Source organism: Centrocercus urophasianus, unplaced genomic scaffold (genome assembly GCF_019232065.1).
Source record: "Centrocercus urophasianus isolate 14NV4802_14NV808 unplaced genomic scaffold, USGS_Curo_1.0 seq_20, whole genome shotgun sequence".
NCBI lineage: Eukaryota > Metazoa > Chordata > Aves > Galliformes > Phasianidae > Centrocercus > Centrocercus urophasianus.
This window is the reverse complement of record NW_024884756.1, coordinates 12,088,835-12,105,216: the sequence shown is the minus strand read 5'-3', so window position 1 is coordinate 12,105,216 and position 16,382 is coordinate 12,088,835. Positions and strand designations below refer to the sequence as shown.

Below are 16,382 nucleotides of genomic sequence, written 5' to 3'. Positions count from 1 at the left end.
GAATGGCTAGTTTTTTAGCATGACTTTTTTATTCCAAATAATATGCTCATTTTCTAGGTGCGATCTAATTTTTTTTAATGTTACATGTGTAAGAAGATATATACTTAACTTTTTAAAACACCTATTCAATCTAACAATGTTTATTAAAGAAAACAAATCTGGTATAAATTTGGAAATACTTCTGTGGTTGACAGCGTAAAAAGATTTGTTATGTAGTTCAGATGTTTTTCTGTGCTTCACTTCTGTTTGAAAACCTCTTCTGTGAATTCTCAGTAGCTACTAAGGAAGAAGGGAAATTGTGGTATGAGAAGAAACTCTTCAAAGAAGCAATTTATTCAAATATAGAAATTGCCTTGGAAAGAGAATTGATGAAGATGCACTCAAAATGTACAAGAAGGAAAAGAGGAGACATTTTTCTTAAGTCTTAAGGAATTATTTACTTAAAAAGGGAGTTTTTTGCTGGTATCGATTTTGCTACCATTATTGAATACCCACATTGTTCAGTAGCAGCATTGCTGAAACTTCAGAACGTGCTTGTGGAGATTTCAGCAATGGAAAATGCCTGCTGAAATACTTTCTCACTGAAAGTGATGGGAGAGGTTTTTGGTTTGGTGCGTTTATTAAAAGCATAATCAAATTAACGTTAATGGATAAAGGATTTTGTCAGTATATTTGCATATCTAGATGTACAAAAGCAAGTAAAGGTGACTCGATGATGAGCAAAATCATATTAGAATCTAATTGGTGGCACTTAGATGCTGAATATTTTATGTTGGCTGAGAAAAAAAAGTTTGCATGTCATTTTGACCTACTATATGGTCATGCTTATTTTTAATACATTTCATAATTTTGAAACTATGAAAGCACTCAGTCAACTTTTTAGAACAATCTCATTCTAAGCAGCTTGAGTTTTACTTCTAGTATTGCACATCTCAACTGTGAACTTGGTTCTTACTGTACTAGGTAAACAGAGTATTGAGACTTACCCCCCCAAAAAATTTCAGTGTCTGATTCATGCACTTAGCAGCTCTTCAGTTGTTTTTCTGATTGACTGCAGGGCAATGGTTAGGGCAGGGCTTGAAGTGGTGATGGAGCACCTGGTGCAGGGCTGTGTCTGGCCCAGGGAGCACAGGCAGATTGTTTGCATCTGTGCTCCCCAGCTGACCAGGAGGGGTGGCACAGGTGGAGCCCCTGGGCTCATATAAGGGCCAGCCTCTGGGATGAAGGGAGAGCATCTCTTGGACCTGGTCTGCTGCTATGGGGTGCTGCACAGCCAGGAGCCCCTTCACCAGCTGGGTGAGTGCCTTTATTCTTTTTGTACAGGACTATTGGTCTATTTGTGAATACTTGGTCTGGTTTCACCAAGAATCTGTCAGAAGCAATTTTGCTTCCTTGTGAGCAGAACATTGATGTCTTAGTTTTCTAGTTCTTTTTGTTGTTTGCACCTGATGTTTATGCAGTAGTATCAAAATGCATCTCTGGAACTTGGATGCAGATATTCATTTGTGTTTGTAAGACTGACCTAGTGCAAAGTCGTGTTTAAGTTTCATGCTGAATTTGTGCCCAAGTAAGGACACATCTTTATGGGTTTCATGTTCTCACAATTGGTAACTTTTGAAATGTTCTTGCCTGATGTCTCTTTAATTTGCTTCTTTACTGCCTGTGCTTATTTGGCACAATGTGTTTTTGTTGTTTTGTATGTTGATGTTAGAAGTTTTTACAGTCATATTGTTAGATGTTCTTGCTCTGCATCCTCAACTTATTTGATGTCAGATTTATCATTTTCCTGTCTATTTTCAGTCATGCCTTTGGGTGTGTTTTGTTTTGTGTTTACGTTGTGAAGAGCTAGACTATAAAACAGAGTATTTTATTTGGAAATAAATTAGTGAGAGGTAATGGGAGTGGATGGTAACCTTATGTGAAGCATTGAGGACAGGTTCATCTTTGTGCTTCCCTGCTTGGTATTCTCCTTCCTTTACTGGGTAGTTTTAGAAGGGGGTGGTGTTATGAATCTTCTTCAGCTGTCTTCCTTTTTATTTCACCGAGGGTAAATCTAGGGTTTGAGAATTGAATAATCTGAATTCATACTTAGGATTTGAAAGCATTTTCTATTTACAGGTTAATGTTTTGGGTATAGCTAAAAAAAACCCTAAGGTTTACCTCATTCACTAATGTAATTAATGTCCAGTTATTTTTATCACTAATGACTTCCTATTGTATGAAGCATTCCGGATAATACATTTTAGAAAACTTTGTAGTTGCATAAATCTGAGTGTGCGTGGAAGGGAAGATTTTTGTTGTTCCTTGTTTGTTTAGGTTTAACAGTTACAAACTTATTCATTCCTTCACTAGAACAAATCCTATTTTTTCTTTCTTATTTAAATAAAGAGAAAATTTGTATGTGATGTAGTCTCTTTATTTTGGAAGTAGAATTTAGCTTGAAACAAGTTGGTATGATTTGTTATGGAGAGAACATTGCAAAATGCTTTGGAGGTCTTTATTTTGTTTCATTTTACTTTTTAAAAGTTTAATTTATTTAGTTGGCTTAATAAGCAAGGGAGGTAGCGGCCAAAAATATCATAATGTTGAGTAGTTTTGAGTTTTTGAGTACTTTAAATATGTTTCCTGTTGAATAAAACATCAGCATTGTATTCTGTTTCCACTGAACAGTGGAATACCTTGTGTTGTCATATGCTGTTTTGAAACAGTGATGCATGCATGTAGTTCAGTTTGAATTAATAAATGCTTGAAAAGCACAGGCATGTTGTTTCTTGAGGCCTTAAGTCACAGATTTCAGGATACACTTTGCTGTTTTCAATTCATTGTTAAAGATTGTCATGTGTTTTGTTCTTGGCTGAATTAAGTTACCTAGATGCATGCTATTGTGCTGTCAAATAGTGTTTCGTTACATATATAGGATGAGGTTTAACTATCTAAACATGGAGATACAACCATCATGCTAATTTTAAGTCTGGTGATTGCATCTTTCATGGGATGTGTGAGCAATTCTTGAAATGCTTATAGAGCATCAAGTATGACAACGATCCAGTTTGAAGGAATATTTGAGAATTATGATGAAATTGGTCTTGGTTTCATTGGAGTAATTAGTGGTTTAACATATGAAATTGTTTCTTTGGTTCTGGAAGTTGCAAAGATTTTCTTGAAGTAAAGCAGTGCTTTTGATGAGACATGATCACTCACTGTAGCGTATATTAGTTGTCAGTGATTTTTTTAAATTCAGGCTTTCTCTATAGAAGTTCCTCCCTTAAGGAATACTGAAAAGCAGTTCTTCCCAAATACTACCATTTGTGAATAGGCTTTTTTTAGTCTCTTGTATCCTAAAGATATACTTTAACACATTAAAGCCAGTCAGGTTTCCATATTTACTGTGTCACACTGCATTGACATTGGCACTGCTGCACTGAAAATACTGGTTATACTTTACCTTAGCCATTATTAACATTGACAAAGTAGTTGCAGAATCAAACTTAATCTTGCTATGTTGTGCATGGAGGTACCGGCTGGCCTGGAGATTGCTCTGTAAGAACAGCAAAGAGCACGGGCTTACAGTGCTCAGGACACGTTTCATCCTTTGTGGATGTGATGTGCATGCATGACTTGCTTTTGTTGAGATTAGAGGTAAAAATGAGTAAAACAGTTGCAAGGGATGAGATAGGAATGAAACCAATGAATAATCAGTATTTTTTTTTTTTAATTTTAATATTTATGTTTGTTTTGCCTGAACCTTTGCAAACAACTGTCAAAATCCATTCACCTTCTGTGATAGTTCAGTTCATGTTCCCTCATTCTTTCTCCTGGCACGTTACACTTATTTGCTTAAAACATGGATGGTATTTCTCTTTTTTCACTTCTGGTCCTTTGGGCAACTGTTTACAGGGGAGAAAGGAGTATAACAAAGGTTGTACACCTGTTTCTTTTAGAAGAAAGCAGTTAATGAAGAAGTTGTAAGGCAGTATGCGGCCACTGGCAGGAATTTCCAAACTCTGGAAACAGCTCTGTTAAAACTCTGAGTAGTGACCAATCCATCAGATGACCAAAGGATGAGAGAAACTTGTGCTTTTCTTTACTTTTTAATAGCATTAGACTCAGCCTTCGTACAATTAAAAGTAAAAATACTGAGTTTTTGCAACAGGTATTTCATGTCTTTAGATTTCTGAATGTCTAATATTTTCATTCTCCCTTTTTGTTTTAGCAAATTGTCGTTTCTTAAATTATTGCCGACGTATTGCAGTTCTGGGTTGAATTTGGGGCACGATAAAGTTGGGTCAGTCTGTACTTTCACCTACTAGTTAGTTAATGTTCATACCACACAAGAACACGTAAGTGTTCAATATTATCCAGAATTATCTTCAGTATTCTTTGTTTAATGTTGGAGTTCCATGTTTTTTGTGAAATGCGTTGGTAAGCACAGGTCCTTTTTTGTTTTTTAAGAGCTTAAGAGGTAATACAGTAACAGAAAATAATACAGAACTGAAAATAACTTTTTTTTTTTTTTTTTTTTTACTTCCAAGTTTACAGAAAATTCTGTAACAAGGATTAGGTTAGTAGTCATTTTTTCCTTTGCTTTTTCTCCCTTACAGTCCTCCCTTTTTAAAAAAGAATTCCATCTGTGATGCAGTGTTGTTCATTTTTATTTTCTTAGAGATTAGGGTGTGATTAGTGTCATTTGTCTTTATCACATATATAGTAATTACACAATAAGCTATTGCTTATGTCTTCATATGTCTCTGCCTCTTCAAGAAAATTTTAGAAGAGGGCCAAGTATCTACATATGCTTTTAGTGCTTGTGTCTTGTTCTGTTGGCTACTGCATCCTTTTCAGCTCTACTGTGCAGCCAGGGTCAACTTCTGTTTTCCCTTATTTCGTATAACTTCAGAGCATGTCAGAAAACAAAAAATTTAATTCGCAGAAAAGAATTGGTTAAAAATTCATATTCATTTTTTTCTTCATAAGATCCACATTCTTAAAGGGGGAAGAAACGTGGACTGTGCTTTTTATATGTCAAAAACATTTGTCATTAAATTGGACAGCTGTATTTTGGCAAGCCTTCTGTTCCTATCATCTCCTTGAGATTCACAGAACCATTTGTTTTTGTCTGAGATTTTTGTTTTGGCTTGCTTTGCCTTATGTCTAATATTTTGTTCTAACTGGCTTTGTGTTAATTAAATTTAATGAAATTTTGCAAATGTAATGCTCAGGGTAACTCACTGTGGCTTCTTTCTTTGGGGCTTGTTTTGAGCTTTGAGAGCTTTTTAAATGATTTCTGTATTTAAAAAAAATAAAAAAACAGTCAATTTTTTACAGTCAATTTACAATTTCCTTTGAAATTATATTTTGACTTTCTGCTAATCAGATTAAATAGCTTCTGATGAGAATGGGTTGTGGAAGGTGGTTTAAAACAGAATTCCTTCGCTGGCTTGTGCTGCCATTGCTTTCTTCAAACCGTTCTGTACAGTGGTGCAAAAAGGCAAGCTGTGTTAAGTGGCACCAGTGATATCTACTTCAGCAGCTAGGGATGTAAGTAGAAGTGCTGTAGAACAGCTGTGCCAGTAATACTGGACAGAGCTTTTAAATCTGTTATGAGCAAAAACTGGATAAATTTCTACTGGGGAGCTGAATTTACATTCACAGCATGTAATTGTTTTGTCTGTCTTGTTACGTTTAAATTTACAACGGGGATTTGTTTTCATTTTCTTGTTTGTGTATGGTGCCATGTTGGTATCATTGGTTCAAGTTCTTGGTCTGTCTTTGGTAGGAGGATAGAGCTGTCTTTCTGTTTTGTAAATATGGTAATTTATCTCAACTTTATAATGGGAAAGAATTGACATTTTTCAAAAAGGTTGCTTGTGAATCCACTGTCATCATACTGTATGATTCTTACCAAGTTCTTGAATTACATCTAGAGAGGGGGGAAGGACATCAGCTTCTAGCTCAGGCATACTCCTCTGGAAATCTTATGCAAACTATTGAAGTTGTGAGTTTGTCTTGTCAATCCAAATGCTCAGTCTGTATGTGGATATGAAAGGACTGGGTGGTGAAATTCAGTGCAGGTTAATAACCTGATGTTTAACTTCGTTTCATGTTTCTAATTCTTCAGTGTGGCCTATCACTCATAACCATTTCTCATGTTTGTGCTTTCTAGAAAAGTGTGCATTTTTTTCTAGATGATGAATTCTGGAGTATTTACATGCTAAATGTCATGCTTTTTGCTCAATTTTTACATTTTTGAGTGAACATTCAAACTTAATGCTGATGATGTAAGCAAAGGTTACATAAGATCTCAAACTGCTCAAGAAAACTTACTGAACAGTGTGTGGAAGTGTATCCGTTCTTTTTCAACCTTGTAATGTTCTGTCAGCGCACATGAAATGTTTCTTCTGTGATTGCAAAATATGTGTCTGTGTCTACTGTGCTGAAGAAGAATGTTTGAAGAGGTGTTAAGTAAAGGGGAAGGAAATATTTTTCTTGATTAAAAAGAGATTTTTGAATATAGCAAAAGGCCTTCATGATATTCACTGTGTGACATCAAGGCTTTATTCATTCAAATTTAAGCATGTGTTAGGCTTTATTTGTTGGCTAGAAATTGTTTCATTCAAAGATGGATCAACAAATTATTATGTTGAAGTAAGTGAGGTTTCTGAAACTTTTGGATGTGGGTCCTGATTTTATACAAATTAAACTTCAGATTTGCTGTATCTGTTCTGTTCAGCGAAGGATAATAGAACAGGACCGCAGTAAGTTGGAGCTTAAATCAACTTAGAGATTACCAGCAGGTTTCCATTAGTTCTGGGAGTCCTGCTTCGAAGCTTCAACTGAAATCTTTGAAGCTTTTTACTGCTTTAGACTGTCAGACTGCTCCAGCTGTGGCACAATATTCATCCACGTGGTTGGTCTGAAATTAGCTGGTGTAAATGCAAAAACCTCCAGTTGCAGAAATAGCTGGATCATTCCCCAAAGAGGATTTGTTATTCAATGGAGTACTCATTCCACTATTCAGATTCCAAAAATATTTCTGTTCATTTGATGCAACTGTGTAGCAAAATAAGCCATATCATTCTGAAAACTCTTTGCAAATACAGGAAAGTCACATTAATTTACCTGTCTCACATGAAGAAGGACAAAAATGTTTGTATTGTTACGTTTATCTGCTGCTTCCAATTAGGAATCTAAATCGTTTGCTTTTGTTCAATGGTTTACATATTGGATAACATAAAAATCAAAGCTTGTTTCCTGTCACTCTGCCTTGAGCTGAAATGCTGATTCTCGCTGTATTCTTAACTGGTGTTTTGATAGCATGTATCACAACACAGGCGATAGCACAGACCGGCTGCCAGAGTACGCGCTTCTCCCAGCTGTACAGCTGCCTCAGGCTTGCTAACTGTAGCTTTATTTTTGTGACTGCTGTGTCAAAACCATCTATTTATAAACCAAATCAGAAAATGCCCTGGAACCATAATTTTTCTTTCAGGCTTCACTGTGAGTTATCCACAAGCTCAGTATTCTGCATTCATAGATTGGGTTATAAAATTTTATTACCATTTAGGCAGGCTAAAACTTATTAAAAATCTCGGGACGTAAGTGCCAATCACAACATTTAAAAATACTTGTGCTTTCAGCCTACAAGGTGAAATGTAGAGGATGTTGGGATGCACTAACCAGACAACAAAAATGCATATTTTTTTTTTCGTTTTCCATTGCTATTTGGTTATTGTTCTTGACAATGTTTTCTCATGATAAACTAGTCTTGTGCTTGTTTTAAAGGTGGGGAAAGGGAGGTAAGAAGCTTAAAAGCAGTATTTTGAAAATGCTCACTAATTTTGACTTTAGTTTCAAATCAGTGTACGCACTCACTTATTCTTAGATGTTTGAATGGTCTGGAAACAGCTAGTCTTTGCTAGCTATTTATTAGGATCAGGCCCTAGGTGACCTGAAACTAATACATAAAAATTGGCATTCAAAATAAATAGAGGTCCTTGATAATCTTCAAATCTTCCAGAATACACCAAAGAAACATAAAATCTCCAATTTTTTCCTATTTTCAGATTAAGAAAAAAAATAATTGCAGGGGGTGACTTTGGTAGAGCCTGGCTAATGTGATGGACTAAGACCTCAATTGCATGAATCAAACTGCATTAACCTTTTGTGGAGTCATAGTTTAGGTTGCAGGCAACCATTCTTTTCTCAATGAAACAATTTTCTAATATGAGAGTGGTCAAGGAGTGAATAGCCAGCAGTCACCCACAGGCAAGTGATATTGGGAGCCAATGTAGATGGTTTGGAAGTGTTTGCATTACAAAATAATAGTCCTTTCTCACAGATTAATCTCCTATAACTAAGCACTTTCTTTAAATATAAATGGCCCTGTGCCATTTTTAGAACACTTGGATTACTTTGTTAAATTATTAACTAGTTTTTATCATTGGGAGGAGAGGTTTTATAGAAATGAGAACAAGATCTTACTCATGAGTTATTTTTAAAATGTGTCAGTGTGAAGACTTGTTCTTGTGACATAAGTGCAGTAGAGCTGCTGTGGTATAGATATTAAAGGAATTACAGAAACTGCAGATAAGGAGAATTCTTTCTAGGTGTAAAGCTCTGTCCAGGTTTGGTCCCTACAATGTACTTCATGCTCTGATTCTGAAAACAGCTGTTCAGCAGTTCTTGGTAAAGTTTTCTGTTCTTTTTAGTCATTTTTTAGGATCCACCTAGTAGACTGTAAATACACTGAAGCAAGAGGAAAGCTGATCTTTGATGCTTAACTTACCAGTAAGCATTTTCTATCCTGATTTCGGACATAAAATGGCAGTAGGCTACATGTTATCTCCTCTCCTCAAGTTTCTTCTATTTGTTTTAGGAGATAGAGAAACACTAAGTTCCTGTTCAGCTTGAAGGCCTAGCAGGAGGGCTCACCTGCAGGGCACATGCATGAGGGTCACAGAGCTGGTGGATTGCTGTGGGGCTCACGTCCCAAGCTCTCCATGATTTCCTTGCTATATATAAACATACCTGCTCCCAAGCAATTCCCAAGTCCAAGCAGGGTCAGGTGTAGTTACGTGTCTCAGTAATGATGTCTTACCTGCTTCTGAGTAGCTCAGCATCTGAAGAGGCATAATCTCATCTACAGCTGGAACTCCAATCTCCTGGTAGGAAACTGAAAACAAGACAAGTGTGTTTGATTTCAGACTGCAATTAAACATAATGTAGGAATATTATCAAAATGCACTTGCAAATTTAATTATTCTTCTACAGAGTAGAACTTATCTGTTATCTTAACTGAAAATACTTTGAAAAAATGGTGTGACAAATGGGAATTGAGGGGATCACTACTTCTCTTCCTCTTAGCCCCTAGAGCGTTACTTTCTCCAAATAAATTTCAAAGTCTTTTTTTCCCCATCTAACAAGCCAGTTTAAATTTTCCTACTTAGATGGTTCTTCACGTAAGGATTTGCTCAGCAAATATGAATGTCTTGAGGGTGACTTATGAAATCTGAACGCTTGCATTATGCAGACATTTCCCCTGATGTCAGTATATGCCCCAAGTTAAAACCTATGATTCAAAAACATAATTCTATCTTATCGTTCTGTGCTGAACTTGCACCTCTCCTTTTTGCACTAGGCAAAATCATACTTTTAATGGACAACTATGAAGTTACAATATTGTAACTGGATATATTCTTGCAGTTTATCGAGTAAAACACTCATCTGACATTGGCAAAGCATACTCAGCAGATGGCTGGGGGAGGCCTAATCCTTTTCCTCCTGGCACATAGTATGCTAATTACAATTTGCCCTGAGCAGAGAGCCTTCCGAATATTCAGTTAACTTTCATATTTGGACAGAAGTGTTTGTTGGGCAAGGTGGTGGGAAAATCCCTGTGCATAGCTGAAGACAACTATACTTTAAACAAAATCTGAGAAATCTGTGCTATCTGTAGAGTCAATTGGAAAGGTAACATGACTTGTTGTCAGCATAATTCAAATCCCACCAGGATTTATGCTGGATGGAAGTTGAGTTTGGCGTGATAAATAAGAAGAAATGGCAGCATCTTCCATCAAAATAGTGTTGATTTTCAGAGGAGGCAGCGAAGGATCTCTTGGTATCTCCTTGTGCTATCACACACAGCTATCTGAGTTCTGTGAAAGACATGCTATGGGGTTTGCTAAATGAGCATTTGGCACTTCTTGTCTCATTATTTTCACTTCCATTGAAGTGACAATGTAATATCACAGCAGAAGATCCAAAAAGAGGCCAGTAAAAAAAAAGCTGGTTGACTAATGAGGGAAAATTGTGTGTTGAAACCTAAGATGCTCCTTCACATGCCTGGAGAATTCCCTTTCTTCCACAGCAGTTCAGAGGGGTCATGCTTCCAATACAGTTCCAAAGTCCCCTTTTGCAGGTGCCTCAATTCCAACAGAGGCATGAGAGCAAGAAGCCCAGGGATGGTGAAGACAAAAGGATGCTGTGCTTGTCCTGAAACCTGCAAGAGACAGCAGTTGTGTTCATGCAGCAGTAAGCCAGCTGGGAGGATTCTGAAGTGAATTGAGGACTGTAAACTGGCAGAACTCAGACAACTGTGATCAGCTATGTGACAGTCTAGTTGGAGGCCTGTTATTAGTGGCATTCTCTATGAGTTAGTGCTGGGTCCATTCTTGTTCAGCGTCTTCATCAGTTCCCTGGATGAAAGGGTTGAGTCCATCTTCAGCTAGTTTGCTGATGATACAAAGCTGGGAGAAGTGGCAGATGCAGCAGAAGGCTGTGCTGCCATTCAACAAGACCAGGATGACTGAAGAGTTGGGCAGAGAGGAACTTGGTGAGGTTCAACAAAGGCAAGTGTGAAGTCCTGCATCTGAGGAGGAATAACCACACGCATCAATACAGGTTAGGGGCTGACCTGCTGGGGAGGAACTCTGCTGGGAAAGGCCTGGGTGTTCTGGTGGACAGCAGGTTGACTATAAGCCAGCAATAGAACAAAGAGCAGTGGGCAGAAACTGGAACATAGGAAGTTCCATACTAATACAAAGAAGAATTACTTTATTATAAGCATGACAGAGCACTGGAACAGGCTGCTCAGAGACACTGTGAAGACTCCTTCTCTGGAGATGCTCAGAACCCATTGAGATGCCTGCCTATGTGACCTGCTGTAGAGAACCTGCTTTGGCAGGGAGGTTGGTCTTGATGACTTTTAGAGGTCCCTTCCAACTCCTACAGTTCTGTGATTCTCTTTACCGTGGATTACCTGGACAACATTGACCCATTTTGGCTGATGCACTGATATCTCTCTGCTACACGCATATGTTAAAATGTGCTTTGCAACAGTGATGGTGAGAGGTCGGCTGGCTAAGTACTTGGCACCTTTTGTCACAGTTCTCTTTCAGAGCATGCTCTTGGGCTACAACTTATACCAAGGAAATAAACTTCTTTGAGACAAATACCTGAATTTTAGATTTTTCCTGTCTCCAAGAAAGTTATAAAACACTGAATTTATGTTGCAATTGACTGGGCTAGCAGGAAAGAGAATTGTGGTCTATAACGACTTAGCACGAACCTTATCCTATGCATTGTTAACTTTATTTCAAAGGAAGTGGAAGGGAATGCATTTTTGGTTTGGCACGTCAAGTAATCCATTCATCCTGCTTACTTAAAGATTCAGCAAATGATCAAAGAAGATAGCCTTTTCTCAGAGCAAAATGAGTATCACTTTAATGGTTCAAATTAGTAGTGAACTTGAAACCTTACTATAACACTCCTATCTCTAGTGAGTGAAAAATTCAAAAGCAAAAATTGCTTACCTGGACTTTGTAGGTGGTAACAACTTTAACTTCTGCTGTTTGCCTCTTTAGTAGTGTAACATGGTCACCTGCTAGAGCTTCTTTGTTGCCTCTTTTGTCCCGCACAGCTAGCAGGCTGCATTTCTTCTCCTAGCAGTATTGATGGTGAAGTTGTTAAGAGTCCATTGCTCCTGTGCCACTTTCTGTTGCTTGGAGTCCCATGAGGTCCATCACCAGAGCCATGGCGCGGAGAGGCAAGCAGGGCAGCCCGAACTGTGGTAGCAAGCTGGCAGTTATCGTACCTCCACCTTCAGAGTGTTCTTCTGCAGTTTAAATGCATCATTTCCTCAGTGGCATAGTACTGTGAATTAAAAAAATTTATTCATAACTACAGAAAACAATAATTTTTATTAATATTTGAAGCTATAAAGGTTTCTGTTTCTTAATTTTACTAGGTTGCTTTTAAACCTTTAAAATCTTTATGTAAGTTAGGAAATAGCTTGCAATCAGCTGTCAGTTCTGTGTGCATGCTTCTAGAAATGACTCTGTAGGGATGACTCAAGCTTGGCAGCCCAACAAAAGATGTTCTCTCTGTAAAACAAATAGTTATATCTGAAAATGTGAGACTGTTTCTTCATTGCTCTCTTGGAGGGGAAGAAGAAAAAGAAGAGACTGCTAGGATGGTCATGAATATTTTAAGTTTGAGCTCTACAGTTCAGCTGTATGACAGCTCGTATAAACCAAATTATATTTTATACCCTGACTGGGTAAGCACATTAATGCTTCCAGTAGAGATGCCAGTTTTGGCTCTGCAACTCACTACCTCTGCACGTGTGAGATGAAAGAGTTCCAGAAGCCAGCATTTAAATGCCACTTTAAGCCAATTTGTGTGCTTATCTAAGCCCAGACAGAAGGCTGTTGTCATATGGCCACATCTGTAAGGGCTGCTCTGACATTAGGAATTGCTAAATACAACTTCCCTGGTAGCCCAGCAGTGAAGAGGAAGTACTCAGTAAGCTGTGGCCAGCATTTTCCTCTCTAAAAGAGAACAAAACAGAAGTGAAGGCAAATTGAAGGTGGCCATGCTGCTGAGGATAGGTCCACAGAGAATTCAAAGTCACATGAAACGCGTTGGCAGCTATAACCTGTATTTATGCTTGGAAATCAGGGAATACTCAAGCATGGTAGCTCCTGCACAGTGACCGCTGCAGTTCTCCACTGGTCTGGGCACTGTGCTACAGTGTAGAGTGGGAAAGGCAAGGGTAAAACTGTTGGGGTCAAGAAAATAGTGTGATTGTTTAGGTATTATAAAACAGGCTGTGATTTTGAACTGTACTGTTGAGTGGCCAATCTTCTAGAGCTGGATTAAAATTGCATGGTTTTTCTCTGATTGTTTCTTAGCAAAATAATGCAGAAGAGCTTACATAACTCAGCTATGCTTTCATTCTCAATATCATTTCATTTTCTTCTTTACGTACACTGATACTTCATGCCCATGTTAGTTCAGCCATTGTCATTTCCTCCATAAAAATGGTAGGTGGCATAATATTATGAAAGACTGCTGTATTGCTTAAAAAGCAGCTAAATCAATAGATGGCTGTGGCTGTTAAGATGCAGTTTTCTATAAGAAAACTCAATTTATCAGTTGCCAGAATAAGGAAAAAGACGTCTTGTGCTCAGTAGGCTCTCTTTGGTAAATGGAAGTTTCATTGATTATGCAGCAGTGTTGGAGAGCAGCATAAATTCTGGGATGAGGCCAATTTAATGTAAAAGCAGGAAAGTACTGTCCAGTGGGAAAAACCTTGGTCTGCAGAGGTCAGATTGTATTTCTAACTGTGCAATTAATCTGCTTTGTGTCTTTAGTCATGTTTCCCTACAGGTTTATGCTTTAATCTCTACCATTTGGAGTTTATCTATTTATAAAGTCCTTGTGCACTTCAAGCTCAATGTGCAGCATCAGCACATAGGAACAGAAATAAAAACTAAAAGTAATTCAGTTTCTGTAACTAAGCTCTTGACTTCTGCAGCCATACAATGCAAGTTTCAGGCACGCCTTTGTCGTGAGAAGAGGGTTTGGTCTGAATCCCAATTTACTCAGAATTGTGATTCCTTTTGATTTTGGTTCTTGCTCACTAACTTGATAATTGCATTGCTTTGATTATCAGCAAATTGGTTCCTTTCAGCTAATTTTCTGGAATTGCTTACAATAAGCAAATGTTTTCTGCAGCAAGATAATGCAGGAGAAGCTGGAAGATGGTTAAATTTGGAGCGTTTATTAGCCGTAAGATGTGGATAGAATTTTAGAGAAAAGCAAATTCATGAATTCTCTGTAAGTAGTAGTTTTATGAGTAATCAGAGAGAGGGGAGGAAAAAAGGATGGATTTTCCACAGTGGGGAGAAGGGATATAAGAGAACTAGCACTACTTCTATCATGTATGCTGCAAAGATGCTGCGCGCAGGGTACAATAATGCTATTTTAATTTCCGTTAAGTTGTCAAGACCTGCTGCATTTCCATAATAACAACCCATAATTATGTGTGTTTAAACTTTATGGTTAACAGTGGGATAAGCAACCCCAGGTAATCATGGGGAACATATGCATGTAAAGAAATAATAAGGTCTTTGAAGGGTGACTAAGTGTAAGTTCACATGGGCGAAAGGAAGAATGGAAGCTGTGGGATAAAGAGCACAGTTTCATATCCTCGAGTGTTGGTTCTTGATGTAGCAATCCACACGGTCAGATTGTATGGGGCTCTTGTGAGGGTGAGTGTGGAGTATCTGCTATCGTGGTTGTGGGGGCTTGTTTTACTTTTGTGTGTTAGAGAGGTTTGTGACTGAGACCTTGGGCAAGAAAACAAGCAGAAAGTTGGAGAGATTAATTCTACGTTAGGAAAGACTGATGGGTCTCATTTTCCTGTGTACCAAACTGACAGAATAGAAGTAGTAATCGCCTAGAACATTCACTGCATTACTGTGTTGACAGCTTGAGTCTAGTAAGCTAGTAAATATTGTTGACTTTAGATTATTTTTTTATCTTTGGGGAATTGAAAGATCTCTTGCAGCTTTCTTAGGAAGCAGGAATCTGCTGAAAGAACTGACTGCAGAAATTATGAAAAGTGCTCACTGGGAAGTGAATAATTTTGTTGTGATGTTACAAATCTGCTGTGTTGATATTACTAGACAGTGACTTTGGTAGGTGAGTACTGAGAATCACCAAATCTGAGAGACCTCTTCAAAATTTGGGAACCCATGGGTCTGCACCAGTTAGTGAGGGAAAGCCAAAAGGTGGTGTTATATAGTTGTGTATCAAACTTTTAAGAAATTGAGCTTAGAATGCAGGGGCAAGAAGGCTAGGAGAAGGGTGGTAATATACCAATGTGGTATGCTATTTACACACATACACAGGTATAGATAGACATCTCCATTTATGCCATATTCAACACAGTTATTTATATAATTAAAAAAATACCCAATAGCAGCTCAAATGTAGGGGGCATCCTTAACCTTTAGTGCAATATTTTGGTATCACTTTACACTAGTTTTTCTTATAAATTCATCATAAGTGATGCTTGGATATTGATCTAGGGTCTCATGAGGAGTCAGTGCCAAATCCTATAGATGTCCTCAAATAGGGATCTTTCAGGATAGCGTGTTTCACATCTGATGATTCATCCCTATGCCTAATTAGGAAAGGAACAGGGAAACTGGTCCAAGTTTATCTATGGAGGAAAGGCAGAATGCATAATTGGATGTAGCAGTTTCTATTTTTCTCCTATTTCGTAGAGCTGCATTTTATGGAAACACCGAGGCTTTCCTCTCCTGACTAACACTGCTGCTATTCAGCATTTTACCTACCTTTTATAACACAGAATTACAGCAGTGATGGCAGCAACATCAGCACAGGGATCTGTTGGAGGCGTGCAGAAAATCGGACTGTAAAGATTTGTTACTCGAGCAGCACCCACAACACCTGCAAATGCTGGAGAAAGAGTAGGGTTCTTTCAGAATTTTGGGAACATTTAAAAAAAAAAAAAAAAAAAAAAAAAAACCAACTATAGTACTTTTTTAAATGCTGTGTGCCTGTGTCCAGAGAACCAGCTTCCTACTACAAGCAGCTGTAGCTAGCACATTCCTTTTCTTGGTGAGCTTCAGTAGTTCAAGTAAGGATTATGCTGGCATGGCCACGTTCCTTCCTCCTCTCAAGATAATGTGGCCCTTGCAATTCTGGCCGTCTCTGTGCTGAAGATAACATCCTTTCTGTTTTCATCTGCAGTTTCATGTTTTTACCCATTTCTTCTTGGGCTTTGATGCTGTAAGCATTGACATCCTGGACATTTCAACCAGCAGGGGGAATAAGCTGTTAATGCTAGTGCTGGCACAGGAACAAATAGGTTTCTGCTAGGCATGAATAAAATTAGACGGGTAGTAGGAGGATTTACATAGTGATTCACTGAGCTGCTGGAGCAGCTTTCCAGTGGTATTGGAAGGCCAAAACCTCTAGTTACTTTTAAACAATGTATGAAAGGAATTGCATAATAGAATAGCCAGTGTGGGCTTGACTGAATAACTCGAGAGATCCCTAGCAGCCCTTTT

The 16,382-nt window shown here is 38.0% G+C and overlaps 1 long non-coding RNA gene across 1 annotated transcript; it reads right to left on the bottom strand.

Moving 5' to 3' along the window:
* Window positions 1-7: 7 nt before the first annotated feature.
* LOC122162124 lies at window positions 8-15,781 on the bottom strand. The gene is made up of 4 exons (XR_006169432.1): window positions 15,645-15,781; window positions 11,811-12,150; window positions 9,098-9,172; window positions 8-2,053 (listed from the first exon to the last, which is right to left on the bottom strand). It is a non-coding gene; the product is annotated as an uncharacterized LOC122162124 (long non-coding RNA).
* Between the last annotated feature and the right edge of the window lie 601 nt (window positions 15,782-16,382).